Below are 17184 nucleotides of genomic sequence, written 5' to 3' on the forward strand. Positions count from 1 at the left end.
TGGAAGGTTAAAGGGTATCTCATAGAACTGATGGGAAATGTAGAGACTCAGGCTTGGAAAATGACAGGAATTGGAGTAGCTCCAGACCCAGCATCAGGACATACAACACACTTATATTGGCTGAACACTCAGGAGAGGCCACCACCTCTAACATCAATACCATCCCCATCTCCATGGCCCCAGCCAATGTCACTGTTACTACCACTAGGATGGCACTGCTGGCAATGCTGCTGTTATGATCTCATCTTGACTGGTTCATGCCTTTGGCAGCAAGACTCTCATTGGCTGACTTAGGCCACAACTTGCTTCCTGATTATGCTGGAGGACTGCTCATGTGAGCCAGCAGAGAGAACTGGGCCATGAGAACCACGTTTGTGCCAGATCATATACATGATGATATAGGGGTCAGTCTCCACCAGGGATGTTTTTCAGAAAGGAATGGGATCATGAACAGCTAAAACACTAAAAGCAACAACAGCCATATCATAAATTTCCACTAGATCACTTCTTCTAAAATATGCCCTCAAACTAGGCCACTGATTCAGTTTTCTCCCAATGAGAATATCGGAAAGTTAAAAAAAATTACACAAAGATTTAGAAAGCATAGCGAAGCACCAATATGTATTCTACAAACACAGAAGTCTCTGGAAAATGTAAAGACAGCCTGTACTTCAGGAGTTAGGGTGCTGGGGAGCTACAAAGTTGAGATGAGCAGGACAGTAGGAGGTGTCAATTATGATTTCCCAAACCTCCCTAAATCTCCCGATAGGAGATAGAACTGGAGGGAAAGGCCTCATTTGAGCCTATACAATCATGGTTTGAAGGGTTTTCTATCAAGAGAACGTAGCAAGGTAGCCGGTGGACTTGATAGAATTAAGAAACTTGTTCAAGGACCTGCCAGGAGTTCAGCCCAAGACACCTTTGCCTTGGCAAGTGTGTGTCTTTTAATTTCACCCTGATGCTAGTGCTGAACACACACACACACACACACGCACGCACGCACACTTAAATGGTAGGTTTCTTGGCTATTGTCCTCTATTGTAACCACTTTGAAACCTCACACCTCTCCCTGGAACCTCTTCGAAGGGAGGTAAAGATCAGAAAATTCCAGAAAGGACCATGTTATATGCTCACTTAGGCTTCTCCATGCATAGAGAAGAGGAAACAGCGTCCTTCAGGGACAAGAACACAGGCTTGAAAACAAAACACATCTGGCTCCAAATCCGACCTCAGCTATAGGACCTTGGGGTAGACTTCTGTTCCTCTGACTCCTGCTATACTTACAGAGAGGATACTAGCCATTTTGCAAGGATTTGATAGGATTGGAGAGAAAGCATTTTAAGTACCTAATGCATATATATACCGACGTTTCTTCCATGTACTGTAAATCGTGTAACTATCTTTTTTATTTTACGTATTTTGTTTTTGTTTTTTAGTGACCATTGGGATGCTTGAAATTAATTTATGGCACTTTCCTAACAAACGTGAAGGCCATTCTGAATCTGTTTTCCCCCTTTTTTGACTTTTATTCTTATTCTTTACTTTTGATCAACTTGTGATGCCTTGCTGTATTTTAAGGATGCTTTCTTAAAACACCCCTGCAACAGTCAATACATTACCATCACTATGAGAGATCCAGAAACTTCCATGTAAATAATTAACAACTTAGAAAGGGGAAGTTGAATTGAGCACTACTGGTAGAAGTATCTTTTCATTGGGCACTGATTTAATCCACTGTTTTTAAGTTTTTGGAAACTGTACTGATATAGTAATGTCAATTACCACACATAATTATACTCAGAGACTGCAGCCAACAATTTTGGCTGGGGATGCATACTCTTTCTTCCTGGATATCTAAGAGAATAAACTTTAGGAAACCCAAGGGAGATGTTCTTTCCTCCATCAATGGGGCTTCACACGGCATTCCTCCCTCCCCTGAGACTTTCCCATCCTGAGGTCTAATCTCCCTCCCTCAAGGGGCTTTGCAAGCTGGGCAGTTGACTAGAACCTTTCAGCCTCCCTAGCAAGGGACTCAGTTTCAAACCTCTGTTACTTCTGTTCTTTCCGTGTTCCTGTTTATTGATCCCACTGAATATGTGATTTTATTGTAAACCAAATGAAAAACTTTTATAAATGAGATGTAAATAACCAAAATTCAAAAGATTTCATTGTTATTATTCCTGGTGTCATAAGTTGTCCAGCCACTTAATAGGGTGCTGTTTTTCTCTGAGGAAGAAGACACAATCACAGATATGAATGCAAAATTGAGGGAAAAAAATAAATTATAACTTTAAGTAACTTTTAGGTATAATTAACTTTAAATATTCAATATGTTTCAGACTTGGGAAAAATCGTATATTCTCTGCTGGAGAACAGGGGCCCTTGATTGATCTTCTTACATCTGGGAAAAACAACAAATTTTCTAAATAATTCTCTCATTCATTAAAAAAAAAAAAAAAAAAGAGTAGTAAAAGGGAAACAGATGCAGTGTCCTAGTTGCCAGGCACTGTATAGGCACTTCACATATGTTGTCTCATTTAAACTCCAAAACAAACCCCCCAAAAGGAGATATCTTTACAGAATGAGCAAATCAAGCCTCAGAGAGGTTAAGTGATGTGCCCATGGTCACACAGCTGGTAAGTGGAAAGCTGAGAGTTAAGCTCAGTTTAGTGTCACCTCAAAGTCCAAGCTCCTCCCCTAAGACAGGTTTGTACAGACTAATAAGTACCACATGGAATGCAGAGAGATGCTCTAGATTTCCCCCAATCCCACAGCACAGCAGAAAATAAATGAAAAAATGCACAGACCTCCAGTCACCCACAGCAGGCAGGAAATCATACTTTCCCATGAGCTGGGCTTGCCAAAGAGCATCTCATGAGGGCCTGCCTGCCAGTGTCCATTTGGGCGGTGTGTCCTCCAGACCCCACCTATCCCTCGTAAAGTCATGATTTACTAAAGGTCTAGTGTTCAGCCCCTTTATGTAGCACGGTTGGAATCCAGAATTAGGGGAGGCATTTCTCAAGCAAGAGACTGCCAGAAGCTTCCAGCCCCTGCATCTACAATTTTGTCTTTGCGATTTTTTTATTGAGGTATTTCAGTGGAAAATAACCCCAGCACAGCACGTTGGCAGGTTATGTGCAAGAATCTCCCGCCTGGTGCCAGGGGTGAGTGCTTACGTGTATGCATAACATTCACATTTCCAGCACAACTCAAGTGCAGTTCAATACCTGTAAGGGTTCCCTGTAACACTGAAGCTGTTGTAGGGAGAGTCAGGAGGTGTGCCTCTCTCCAGCCCAGGCACTTTATATATGTTGCTTTGAAGCTTTGGAAACTGGAAAATCAATCACCTTTATGACTGGGGTCACTTGTGCCAGAGTCAGAGCCTTCCTGAAAGAGGCTTTTCTCACCCAGAGACAGCGTCTATGTCCCCATCCACAGCCTCCTTGCAGAATGGAAAAGTGAGGAAACAGGTCCCCAGCTTTGGACTACCACCTTCAGAGGCAGCTCCTCTTGATTCAGTTTATCTTTAGCAGCTTCTGAAGAGGGTATTGTGACCAAGGGTCTCCAGCAGCTCAGCTGGATTCTGAACCCCTGGTAATGTAACAACTCCCATCAATGATTCCTCTTACAGTGCGAAAGAACTACTTTTAACCAAGCATCCATCATACACCAGGCACTTGATTTAATTCCCACAACCCTCTGAGATGATAGTATAGGCATCTTTAGGCATGAGAAATTAAAGTGGCCAAGGGGTCAAAACCGAAGTTAAGAATGGTCCCAAGGCATTCTGATTCACAGTCCAGTATTCTTCCTGCTACATCACACTAACTTGACTCATTCACTTTCACACACTCAGTCACTCTTTTATGAACTCATTTAATACACGTCATTTGCGTGCCCGTTATATGCCACATATGATGCTAAGCACTGAGGTACAGCAGTGAGCAAGACAGACTTAAGTTCTCACTGAGGCTACAAAGAACTTGGGAGAGAAATATAGTGAACAAAGAATTACAGTTGTGTAGAATGCTGAGGCAGTGCAATATTAAATTTGTGTAAACATATAGCAAAGACATACTAGTCTTGGGGGGATAAGTGGAGTCACAGAAAAATTCTCCGAATAAATGAGGCCTGAAAGATGGGTATGAGTCAACCAAGTGAAGATGAGCAGTGTGGGCAAAAGGAAACACTCCCCAGAGAAAAACGCATGTGCAAAGGCCCCCAGGCCTAAAAGAGTTTGTGCTGTTCAAGAAACCAGAAGAAGTTTAATTTGGTGGGAGTGTCTCCTGATTGCTCCAAATCACATCAACTTTCCTAATAAATGTTATCCAATAGACTCCTCATCTAACGAGAAAAAAAGAAGACGGGGATTCAGATCGGAAGTCACTTTCCTGAATGCCATTTTGTTTAGAGTGGCCTCTGTGTGAATAGCATCTAAGACCAGGGAAAAGAGTGACTTCAGGCTCAGAAAGCAGATGACAATTCCCATCAAGTCACTAGAAACGGAATGAAAATAAAGGTAAGCTCCCCACACCCCACTCCCATCTCATTTATTACCATTATTTTAGCCACCACATTGGCCCGACTATTAGTCTCCCCTTAACTCCAGAATGGATGGCATTGAACGTTCATTCTTTGATGTGCCATATATCAGATACCCTAATGGATAGGCACCCCCGCCCCAAAACCTAAAAGGAAGTTAACTGTTTTCTGTGGATCATTCTCTACCCTCTAATATGACGTTATCTTCCTCCTGTCGTTCCTGGGTCCTAGGAAAATGATAATGCATTTGCCTTCACTTCCGTTAATCCAAAACTCCATTCTAGAAGGGAATTGGTAGGAAGGAAATTAACATTTACTGGGCACCTGCTATGTAACAATCGCCATTTAATTTAATCCTATAAGGCAGATGTAATAATTCCATTTTCAGATGAGAAAAATGAGGGCTTGAAAAGTACATGATTTGCTTATAGTTACACAATAAAAGCAAGAGGAAAGACTTGAACCTATTTTGCTCTGAAGCCCACGTGTGGCTTTAGGACGAAGGACATTTAAAGGCAATTCCTAAGTGTAACTGCCCAGCCTTGAAATCTAGCTGCATGTGGAACTGATTTCCCTCCTTAGAGATCTGTCTTTAGGTGAGTTGCCAGCAGGACATCTGAAACTCAAGTATGTAAAATGGGTCCAGTGATGTTTTAGCGAGGGATCCAAATAGACTGAACACATATAATGAAAACATGGTTGGAAAATTTGACTTTCAGGGCAACACGAAATCTTATGGGAAAAGATTCTATTTTCAATTGTACAGAACTCCAATGGTTAACTTCATAAGTACTTTAAAAAAAGAGAAGCAAATGAGCATACATGACAAAATTCCCTGGGGAGATAAATCTCCTTTGTTTGCATAAACCATCATGGTGAAATTAAAAGATGGTAGATCTCAGACTTGGTCAAACTTGGCTTTTAATTCTGCCTGTGCTATTTCCCAGATGAGTCATATGAACACATTACTGAACTTTCCTGAGCTTCTGTCTGTTCTTTTGTACATTGGTGATAAAAATAGCAAAATGAGGTAATACGAGTTTTAAAAACAGTAGCACATAGTAGGCTAGGAGGCATTCAATAGATGCTCATCTTGTCTTTCCCCTTCCAATAAACTCATCATATATATTGATTTATGCTTTCACTGTGATAATTCCCATAATTACAAAAATATCTAGCACTCACATATCATGGTAGCATTTGTAAAGCGTTTTCAAGCTTACTATCTTATTCAATCATGACAACAACTGTTTTGATATAGGTACCATGGCTTTACCCAAATTTTACAAATGAGGGAACTAAGTCTGGAAAGGCAACATGACCTGAGAATGGTCAAGAACAAGAGATCCTGGACCCCACTGCTGGGTCTGAATACCAGGTCGTGCTCTACGACCTTAGGCAAACTATGTAATCACTCTGTGACGCAGTTAACTCATCTTTAAAACTGAGAATAATAACAGGATTTATTTCACAATGTTGTGAGGATAAAATAAATTACTACAGTTATGTACATCCTCAGAACAATAAGTACTCAATTAATGTTGTATATTATTTTTCTCTGTAAAAGTGTAGTTACGTCTTAGGTGTTTGGGAGGATAAAATAAGGCAATAAATAAATTCATACATGTAAAGTATTTAGATTCATTCCTGACATATAGTAAGGGCTCAGCAAGTATTACTTGCTATTATTGTCCCATGTGATTCAGATGGTAAGTAGAAAACATTGGTTTTGAATGAGAGTCCTTGGAAGTTAAAGCTAGGGAAAGAATTGAGGAAACTGACAGTGGAAGCCCTGTTAACGTGCCAAGCACAGCGCAAACGTCTTTGCAGGCTTGCTTACACTATTTTCCCAACAATCTTGAGAGAGACACAGACCCATAACAGAGATTTTAGAGGTTCAGATACATTTTCCCTACAGTTTCTAATCCTCAAACAAGAAAAAGACAGGTTGCTTTATTAACTTCCTGTAATAAAGATGTGTAAAGGGAGGCTCATGAATTACTGCCCCACCTGCTTCGCTTACTCGATGCTCCTCATAACAGTAAGTCTGGTTCCCACCATCTGCCAGGTCTCCAGCCCCACTCGCTGCAATCATGACAGAAGAGCACAGGCTTCTTTTCTATGTAAATCAAGCTTTGACTTCCTGACTCCAGTGTATCTGGGAGACAAACCCTCTGCTCTTTCTAGGAGCCTTCACTCAGGGAGCACTCACTCCAAACAGAGGTTGGAAACTGGGCCAGGCGGAAGCCTCGGAGTAAAAGGTGTTTTTGTCAGATGGAATCCACTGAAGCCAGGATTTTGTTGCTTTTGACAGGAAGCCTAATTAGCCTTTAACTCTTTAACCACAACGTCCTCCTGAAGTACGGAGAGGAAATTCACCACCAGCGCTCAGAGCCACATGGAAGAAATTAATGTCTGCCTTCACCAATCCTCTTTCAAGGCACAATAGTAAATATGCATTATATTTAACAATCATGTTTCCCTGGAGCTAAGCATGGGTTTCAGTGAAAATAAATGCTCTGTAATGTGTCTCAGAATGCTACCCTGGAATTGCAAACAGAAAGTCTGGTGCCCTCAACCATGGCAGAATGAACTGCATAATGACAAGGAGAGGGGTCAATAAATAGGGCTTGATTTGTTATCTGGGATTTATAATTCATCTCTGCTTGCAGAATGGAAGCTTGATTAGGTGTGAAGATCACTTCCCAAGTTTGGCTGTTTTCCAGTCTTTGGTGCTGGCTGAGACAGAGGCCAGGGGTTATATAAGGCACGGAGGAAACGGCATTGATTAGTGTCCTGGCTGTATCATGAACCTGCTGCACATTCAGTGTTTGTATCATGGCAACGTTCATTTAGTTCATCTTATGTATTTGTAATATATGTTCATCATAGTTTATTCATATATATCCATGATATATGGTTTATTCTTTCATACATAGTTTATTCATATAGGTAAATATATATTTGTATATATATATGTGTTTATGAACATATATTTATATTTACTGTGTGTATGTGTATATATATCCTTGGATGTGGGAAAGAGTTGTAGAGGTTAGTTGTTTATTTATAGCCTCATGAAGTCACTGGTGAAGTCATTGCTTGCTAGAGCAAAAAAAGGAAACTCAAATAGATCATCTAAGTGGAGGGGTTTTTCAAATGCAGTCCCCAAAGGCCTGGGTTTCTGTAAAGGAGCTGCAGAAAGATATGCATTTAGATGGATGTGTATCTAAATTTGAATCTCAGTCATGTCACTGGCTAACTCTGTAACCCTGAGCAAGACATCTGCCTCTGTACAATGGGGATGATAATAGTAACTACATTATAGGGATGTCATGAGTCTTACATGAGTTGTTGCATGTATTTACCACAGAGCTGGGAATATAGTAAGGACTTAATGAATGTTCGCTATTACTATGTATCTACACCTCTATTTCTCTCTCTATGACCATGATTAAATATCAATATCCTTGGAAGATTATGCTTGAAAAAAAACTTCTCCCAGTTTTCTAAGAGATTTTCAAAAACTTACTAATCTAGTCTAATATGCTCTAGTATATATGTAAGGAAGATTAAGTTCAGAAAGTGGAGGTGACTGTGTCAAGGTCATAGAAAGCCTGTAGCCTATTGAAAAGAGGAAGGTCTCAGGAAAGATTTGGCCTGGTTGGTTCAACCAAGGCTCACTGGGACTGGTTAAGAGGTTATTGAATAAAGGTGAATCGAATTTAGTCCATATACTGACACCAGCCTCCACTCACATATGGAAGCACACAAACACAGAAACCCCACACATACAAACTCACTCACACACACACACACACACTCACCCCTATAAACACATACTCACATACACAAACATGTACACATACACTGACTAATTCACATGCAAACACACACACGATCTGGGTGCAGAGCCTCGGTAAACTATTTTTCACTTCCATCTTGTCCTCTGTAAACTTTTAGGCATATCTGTCACCGGATTGCTCTTGTTTTGGGTGGTGGGACAACTCTACCAAACCAGTCAGTGTGCCTAGTGCGCCCCTCCCCAACTCTGCCCAACCCATCTATTGAGCTTTCACTATACTAAGCTGTTTACAAGCATTACTTCCTTTAATCCTGATCAAGTAGATAGTAGTCACTAATGCTTTTTCTATAGGCAGGGCAACTCAAACTCATAAAAGTTAAGCAACCTGCCCAAATCTCAGGACTACTAGTTGACCATAAAAGGATTTAAAACCAGTTTTGTGTCACTCCAAAGCCCATGCTCTATTCCAGAATTTCTTAAGTTGAGATCTCAATCCATTAATTGATCAAGAGTACTCAATTAAATGGGTTTCAACCAGCATCTACAATAATAGAAACAGAATGGAAGAAAAAACATAAGGGTACATCACACACCGTAAAAGTATTATTTTGTAAAACCTGTCTGCATATGCATGTGTTTGTGTGTTTGGGATAGGTACATAAAGTAGATTTTGAACTATAAGTCTCAATCAGAAAAGTTTGAAAGGTAGCATCTTATTCATCTGTACTGCCAGGGACAGTCCAGTCATTCAGCGCCAAGCTTCCCGGGAACCCTCCAGGCAGAATAAATGGCTTCTGCACGTGTGTTCCCACAGCACCGTGTACATGTCTATCTTACAACCCTAATCAAATTGCACTTTGGTTTTCTCCCCAAAGGGTGGCCATGTGTGTATGGAGGTCTTCCTCCTGTGCCTTTCCTCTTCACCTCTCCATGCCTCATGCAGCACCGTGGAGAGATGGACACCTGAAGAGTGTTTATTGCTTTGAATTTGACAGAATTGAAAACTGAGCCATGTAAGAGCTGAATGCTCTGGTTTTTGAATCTCCTAGATTTCTCTTTTATGGCCTAGCTTGAGATCAGTTCACTCTTCCTTAGCACCTACAGCAAGAACAGGCTGAAGAAGAAAAGGAGAAAAAAGATAAGGCAAAAGAGAAAGAGAGTAATGTTTAGAATTAATAATTTGGATAAGACTCCAAAAAGAAGAGAAACTCAGGACTATTTACTAAATATATGTTTTGATATAAAGGAGATATGAATGTATTTCATCCAAATGATCACAGGCCCACCATCAAAAGCTAATAATTAATAGCTGAATGTAATTGGGTATATCCAGAGGAAGGACACTTGAGCTATTAACATGGAGAAAAAAAAATGAGAACTTTCCACCCCCTCTTCCTGTGCTGTCCTTTGGCCAGCAGAGAAAGCCAGGACAAACACTGCCTCCTGAGGCTAGAGAGGGTTTGACTGTAATTTTTTGGTTGTTTATTGTTGTTTTACTACTCTCTATTTTCACACGCTTTGGCCAAAGGGAAACGGAAATGCTGAGTCCTGAGTGTTCATTCTCATGAGAAGAAACCACGACAAACCCTGATAGAGCCAGAAACCCCTGGGGTCATATTTTCCCTTGCTCCATGTGGGAGGAACATGCTTGATGACCGGGTACATCTTCTCAGATGAACAAAGAGTTCTTAATTTGGAATCAATGTTGACCAACCAGGCTTTGGAAAACAAAGCATTTTCTCACTTGGTTGCTGACATAATCCACAGGGCTGACATGAGTTCACTGTATCAACTTCTCAGAGAAAGTCACTTACGCAGTCTTCTATTGTCTATTTGTCTATTATTATTATTAATCACAGTATCATTTCATTCTCTACCTTTATTATTTAAGGGGCTCTGATTCTACGCTCCAAGGTTAGGTCTGCGAGCCTTGTCAGAGCTCAGAGGGTAACACGGAGTCAGGGCAGAGGGGTGGGACTCTGTGGAATATGGTTAGGAATAGAAAAATGGACCTTTTGTGACATACAATGCTGCAAGTTTAGAGAATTTAATCAAATTAAATTTCAGATAAAATTACAGAGAAAGCATTTTCATTCAAGTCTCAAATCCTTCATTATTTTAATCTATGGATTGGGATTCTTTTTTAAGAAAAATGTACTGGTCTGAAATAAATCTGTGATGGCCTCGGAAATGTAATGGTGTCAGAGCACATCCTTCCTTCCATCTCCCATTGCAGTGAGTCACTACCTCCTCATCCAGGTTGACCTTTCCCCTCCTATCTTTTTTTTGGCCACGCTGTGCAGCATGTAGGATCTTAGTTCCCTGACCGGAGACTGAACTTGCACCCCCTGCAGTGGAAGCGTAGAGTCTTAACCACTGGACTCCTTCCTTCCAGCTCCCATTGCAGTGAGTCACTACCTCCTCATCCAGGTTGACCTTTCCCCTCCTATCTTTTTTTTTTCTGGCCATGCTGTGCAGCATGTAGGATCTTAGTTCCCTGACCAGGGATTGAACTGGCACCCCCTGCAGTGAAAGCGCGGAGTCTTAACCACTGGACCGCCAGGGAAGCCCTTCCCCTCCTATCTTGATCATTAATTTCTTAGTTCAGCCTCTATACTCTTTCAGATACTTTTCCCAGTTGTCTCCAGACAAAAAACAGGAGGAAAAGGAAAAGAGTCCTCATGGCCACTGACAGTGTGATGGTTAACAATTAAATTGTATGCTAATTAGGTTTATAGGATATTTGAGGCTATTAAAAAGAAAATATTAGAGCTATATCTTTGAACCAGGAAAGTGGCCCATGATAAATTCAGAGGGAAAAGTAAGCTTCAGAATAGTTGTTTAGTATGGTCCTATTATTATAAAAACAAATAGCCTCCCATATACTTTATGTATGTATATATATGCATATAACCTGGATGTTACATTTGACGACCCTTGAAGTAGGAAATTGGATCGATGGAGAGTATAAAAGGATATGGAGTGTTATTGTGGAAGATAAGTGTCTTTGGGTGTGTGAGTATGCTTGTGTGTATTTAAGTTTAAAGGGATTATAAAATCAGACCCCTAATTTCAACTAAACATACATGTGTTTAGGAAGGAGATTAGAAGTAATATATATACATAATAATAATAGCTGTGCTAGAGAGGCAGAGTCTGAATGTTATTTTTTTCCTCCATTTTCCTTTTTGTTTGAAATGCAGTTTTACCACTTTTATGATATATAGATGAATGATAAATAAAATATATATATAGATGAGAAAGAGAGAGAGAGCTTTAAGTAAGGATTAATTATACAACTATAGACATACTCCTAATGTGTCTAGGACTCAATTTACCCATTTGCAATATGAGGTAGTAGGCTAAAATGTCTCCATATTTCCATTTTCCTGGGATGATTCCTGATTCTATGGATGATTGCCGTGTATCATAGGTCTTTGCTGATTCTACACTAATTCTATATTATATCCCTTGATATACAGATGCCCCTGTATATCAAGGGAGAAAAATGTCATGGACACGTATACTCATCGAATACGAATGTTGCATGGAATAGTTAAGGTATTTTAGAGAAACACTCAAGTCATAGTTAGCACATACACCACTAGTCTTAAAAAAAACTTGTGAAGCTGATTGGTTTGTACATGCCATAGATACAGAGAGACCATAATTATAACTGTATTGCCTTTGTCATAGACTGTGGCCACAGCTCTAATAGATACCTTAGCATCAACATGTTGATAACTGTTGGGAGTTGATGTAAAGCAATTAAGCCTTTGGAGTATGGATCTCACTATGTATTTCTCCTGTTTGAACCCTCCTGGTCATCTTCAGCTAGTTTTACTATAAAATGCAATGTGTTGTTTATGCTTATAACTTCAGGCCCCAGTATTCAATGGCATGAAAGTTACAGTGAATTTCTTATGGTTCCTCAAACTTTGTCAAACCTCTATGCTTCTGCATATATTACTCACTCAGCCCAGACTGCCTTCCACATTCTTTTCAGAACTGGTACACTTCTACCCTTTAATAAGTAGGAAGAGTATAAAGCAGACAATCAAACTTCTATTTATTCTTGAATGCTTGATGAAATGTAACCTTGTCTTTAAAACCATTCCTGAGCTCATCCCTCTCTCCATTCCCGACCAAGTCCCTGCTCTTATTCTATCCAGTATTTTGTTATTGAACTATTTGCCCATTTCCTCCACTCTGCTGGGAGCTCCTTGAGGCAAGAAGCTATCTTTGTTCCGTCACTTCTAGATCAGTGCCTAACATATACCAGGTACTCAAGAATATGCTTTCAAAAGAATATGCATATACAAATATATGTAATGAGATTAAATGTCATATATATTTGATATATATTTAACTAATTTATATACGTGTATAAAATCATTGAAAGAAAGCAAGCAAAATAAAACCAAAAAAAAAAAAATCTACAAACACAGATATTTCTGAAATATAGTAAATAAACTAGATATTTATTAGGTTAATTCAACGCATGGTCCAAAGCCCATACTAGCTGACTTTCTGCCCAAGAGGAACAGAGGAGTTGAAATAAGTGCAGTTTTTGGAATAATGCTCTGCCTATTTGGCTTTTGTAAGAATCCTCAAGTCTGGCTAGACAATTATGGTGTCTTAGGAGTGTGTAATGATTTTCCCTGCCCCCAGCACTCATCAACCCACAGTGTGAAACAATTCTTAGCCATCATGATTTCCTCACAGTTTAATGGGCTTTTGGGGAGAAGGCTTTCATGTCATTGTTAAGTCCCATCTTTATCTTCTTCCCACCCAAGATTTAGACAAGAAAACAGGCTCTGCTAGTGTATCTGTGTCCATGACCTCCGTGTCCTGTGATTGAAGCCCCCCCAGACCGCATTGTCAGAGCCCTTCTCCCGCTGCAGACCAAATCATTCCCTCACCAGGCAAAGAGGAGAGAAGCACTGCTGGATGCCAGATTCAGTTCTCAAGTCATTAGCAAGACAATAAAAAAAAGAGAATTTTTGCCTTTATGGCTAACTCCTCCAAGTAATCATTCTAGGGTATTGGCGATTCAGATTGGGAATGGAATTGTTTCTCTTAAATGGAAGTTAAAGTAAGATTAGTCTCTGGACAGCAGACCTGAAATTCAACCCTGTAGAGTGGGAATGCTCTGTCCTCAACCAGGAGAGCAATGAGGAAGCTAAAATAAGATTGCCAACTTTTGCGTGTTTTGAGGGGGGGAAAAAAATCAATATTTAATTGTGATCATTGATTTCTTTTAATTTTAAAAAATATATGCAACATTGAAAGCATGAACGTGCATATATTCTCAAGTCCTTTTTGTCCGTAAATATTTTTATATTGACGTGTATATTTATTTATTTAAATTTCAACTTACTTCAAAACGGACAATATTTACAGTGACGTGATTTTAAAAATAGAGACGAGCAAAGGATAAATGGGAAATGAAGACAGAAAAAAGTGAAAAAGTCCTAGAACCGGACATGTAATTCACATACAAACTATATGCCATAGGATGTCAAATGTTTCAGAAAAATAAGTGTCTCTGGGTCTCAGTTTCCTAGCATTTAACATAGAGAGGCAAATGTGAAAATCTTGGCTCTTAGCAGATAAAAGTAAATCAATTGCCCAAAAGAACCACACCTATTCTAGATATTGAGATTTGAGAGTAATGTCTCTCACCTCCTAGAGGTGACTATGTACCTGAGCCAGGTTTACAACAACACGTACATAATGAAAGAAGATGTTTGCAGTTTCTTCCCCATCAGGACACGGAAAAAAAGCAAAATACCAAAAGGTCATCTCTTCTTAAGTAGTTTATTGTGACAGTGGACAGTGCCTGGTGCTTAAAAAGAAAATCCATACACTGCTAGAACCATTATCCTGTCCCATTTAGCAAAAAAATAAAATAATTAAATTTAAAAATATCATGGGAAAAATAAATGTTCTTTCATTTATTCACTTGTTTGTTAAACAGTTATGAGCTGCTTCTCTGTGGTTCAAAATATTACACAAATAATTTTTTTCCTACTGATCTCACTCTTTCTCAAATTCAATTATCGTAAAAATGTGAAGACTCGAGCAAATTTGGAAACATTTATTTCACAGTATCTAAGATGCATAGGGTACAACAGACAACCCTCAAAGCCTCTTCCAATTCAAACATTCTATGATGTTGAATGTTAAATAAAATAGCTGGCAAAAAACTGAGTAAGCAGAACAAAGAAGTGTGTCTTGAGGGTAGAATTGAACGGGATTTCCTTGGATAGAATCAGTTTACACAGTACAGAAAGAGAAAAATGACATAGTTCATCCTATTGCCTAGTATATTCCCGTTTTTAATCAATCCTCTGCAAATTTACAGATTATTTTGCCTCAGAAACTAAAACTATGTCTAACATGACAGCCAGTGAAAAAGCCTAAGCCTTTTGGAGTCTGAGAGACCTGGATGGAATTCTAGCCTTTTCATATAATAACTATGTGATCTTGGCAATTTATTTAATCTCTGCAAAATAACAACATATACCTCAATTGTTATGAATAATAAGTAACAATGAAAAGTTCCTAGTGTTTTATACAAGGGATATTTTTTATTTTATTTTACTTTTAAATTTTTTTATACAGCAGGTTATTATTAGTCATCCATTTTATATACCTCAGTGTACACATGTCAATCCCAATCACCCAATTCATCCCACCACCACCACCACCACCCCCACTTTCCCCCCCTTGGTGTCCATACATTTGTTCTCTACATCTGTGTCTCAATTGCTGCCCTGCAAACCAGTTCATCTGTACCATTTTTCTAGGTTCCATGTATATGCGTTAATATACGATATTTGTTTTTCTCTTTCTGACTTACTTCACTCTCTATGACAGTCTCTAGATCCATCCACGTCTCAACAAATGACTCAATTTTGTTCCTTTTTATGGCCGAGTAATGTTCCACTGTATATATGTACCACATCTTCTTTATCCATTTGTCTGTCGATGGGCATTTAGGTTGCTTCCATGACCTGGCTATTGTAAATAGGGCTGCAATGAACATTGGGGTACACGTGTCTTTTTCAAATATGGTTTTCTCAGGGTATATGCCCAGTAGTGGGATTGCTGGGTCATATGATAATTCTATTTTTAGGTTTTTAAGGAACCTCCATACTGTTCTCCATAGTGGCTGTATCAATTTACATTCCCACCAACATTGCAAGAAGGTGCCCTTTTCTCCACACCCTCTCCAGCATTTGTTGTAGACTTTCTGATGATGCCCATTCTAACCGGTGTGAGGTGATACCTCACTGTAGTTTTGATTTGCATTTCTCTAATAATTAGTGATGCTGAGCAGCTTTTCATGTGCCTCTTGGCCATCTGTATGTCTTCTTTGGAGAAATGTCTATTTAGGTCTTCTGTCCATTTTTAAATTGAGTTGTTTTCTTCATATTGAGCTGCATGAGCTGTTTATATATTTTGGAGATTAATCCTTTGTCCGTTGATTCATTTGCAAATATTTTCTCCCATTCTGAGGGTCGTCTTTTCATCTTCTTTATAGTTTCCTTTGCTGTGCAAAAGCTTTTAAGTTTCATTAGGTCCCATTTGTTTATTTTTGTTTTTATTTCCATTACTCTACAGGGGGGTCATAAAAGATCTTGCTGTGATATATGTCAGAGTGTTCTTCCTCTGATTTCCTCTAAGAGTTTTTATAGTGTCCGGTCTTACATTTAGGTCTTTAATCCATTTTGAGTTTATTTTTGTGTGTGGTGTTAGGGAGTGTGCTAATTTCATTCTTTTACATGTAGCTGCTCCAGTTTTCCCAGCACCACTTACTGAAGAGACTGTCTTTTCTCCACTGTATATCATTGCCTCCTTTGTCATAGATTAGTTGACCGTAGGTGCGTGGGTTTATCTCTGGGCTTTCTATCCTGTTCCATTGATCTATATTTCTTGTTTTGTGCCAGTACCATACTGTCTTGATTACTGCAGCTCTGTAGTACAGTCTGAAGTCAGGGAATCTGATTCCTCCAGCTCCGTTTTTTTCCCCCTCAAGATTGCTTTGGCTATTTGGGGTCTTTTGTGTCTCCATACAAATTTTAAGATTTTTTTGTTCTAGTTCTGTAAAAAATGCCATTGGTAATTTGATAGGGATTGCACTGAATCTGTAGATTGCTTTGGGTAGTATAGTCATTTTCACAATATTGATTCTTCCAATCCAAGAACATGATATATCTCTCCATCTGTTTATGTCATCTTTAATTTCTTTCATCAGTGTCTTACAGTGTTCTGAGTACAGGTCTTTTACCTCCTTAGGTAGGTTTATTCCTAGGTTTTTTATTCTTTTTGTTGCAGTGGTGAATGGGATTGTTTCCTTAATTTCTCTTTCTGATCTTTCATTGTTAGTGTATAAGAATGCAAGAGATTTCTGTGCATTAATTTTGTATCCTGCTACTTTACCAAATTCATTGATTAGCTCTAGTAGTTTTCTGGTGGCATCTTTAAGATTCTCTACATATAGTATCATGTCATCTGCAAACAGTGACAGTTTTACTACCACTTTTCCAATTTGTATTGCTTTTATTTTTTTCTTCTCTGATTGCTGTGGCTAGGACTTCCAAAACTATGTAGAATAAAAGTGGCAAGAGTGGACATCCTTGTCTTGTTCCTGATCTTAGACAAAATGCTTTCAGTTTTTCACCATTGAGAATGATGTTTGCTGTGGGTTTGTCGTATATGGCCTTTATTATGTTGAGGTAGGTTCCCTGTATGCCCACTTTCTGGAGGGTTTTTATCATAAATGGGTGATGGATTTTGTCAAAAGCTTTTTCTGCATCTAATGAAATGAT

The 17184-nt window shown here is 39.1% G+C and overlaps 1 long non-coding RNA gene across 5 annotated transcripts in view; it reads left to right on the forward strand.

The window, feature by feature from the left end:
- The window catches only part of LOC309614575, a 57608-nt gene extending 41850 nt beyond the window's left edge, over window positions 1-15758 (forward strand). For 3 of the 5 annotated variants that reach the window (XR_014236284.1, XR_014236285.1, XR_014236288.1), the window contains 2 exons: window positions 4336-4519; window positions 6730-15758. This is a non-coding gene — a long non-coding RNA (uncharacterized lncRNA). The remainder of the gene's footprint in view (window positions 1-4335; window positions 4520-6729) is intronic. The other 2 variants (XR_014236286.1, XR_014236287.1) reach the window with 2 other exon arrangements.
- The last annotated feature ends 1426 nt before the right edge of the window (window positions 15759-17184 follow it).

The sequence above is a fragment of the Balaenoptera borealis genome (assembly GCF_965194805.1).
Source record: "Balaenoptera borealis genome assembly, chromosome: 17".
Lineage (NCBI taxonomy): Eukaryota > Metazoa > Chordata > Mammalia > Artiodactyla > Balaenopteridae > Balaenoptera > Balaenoptera borealis.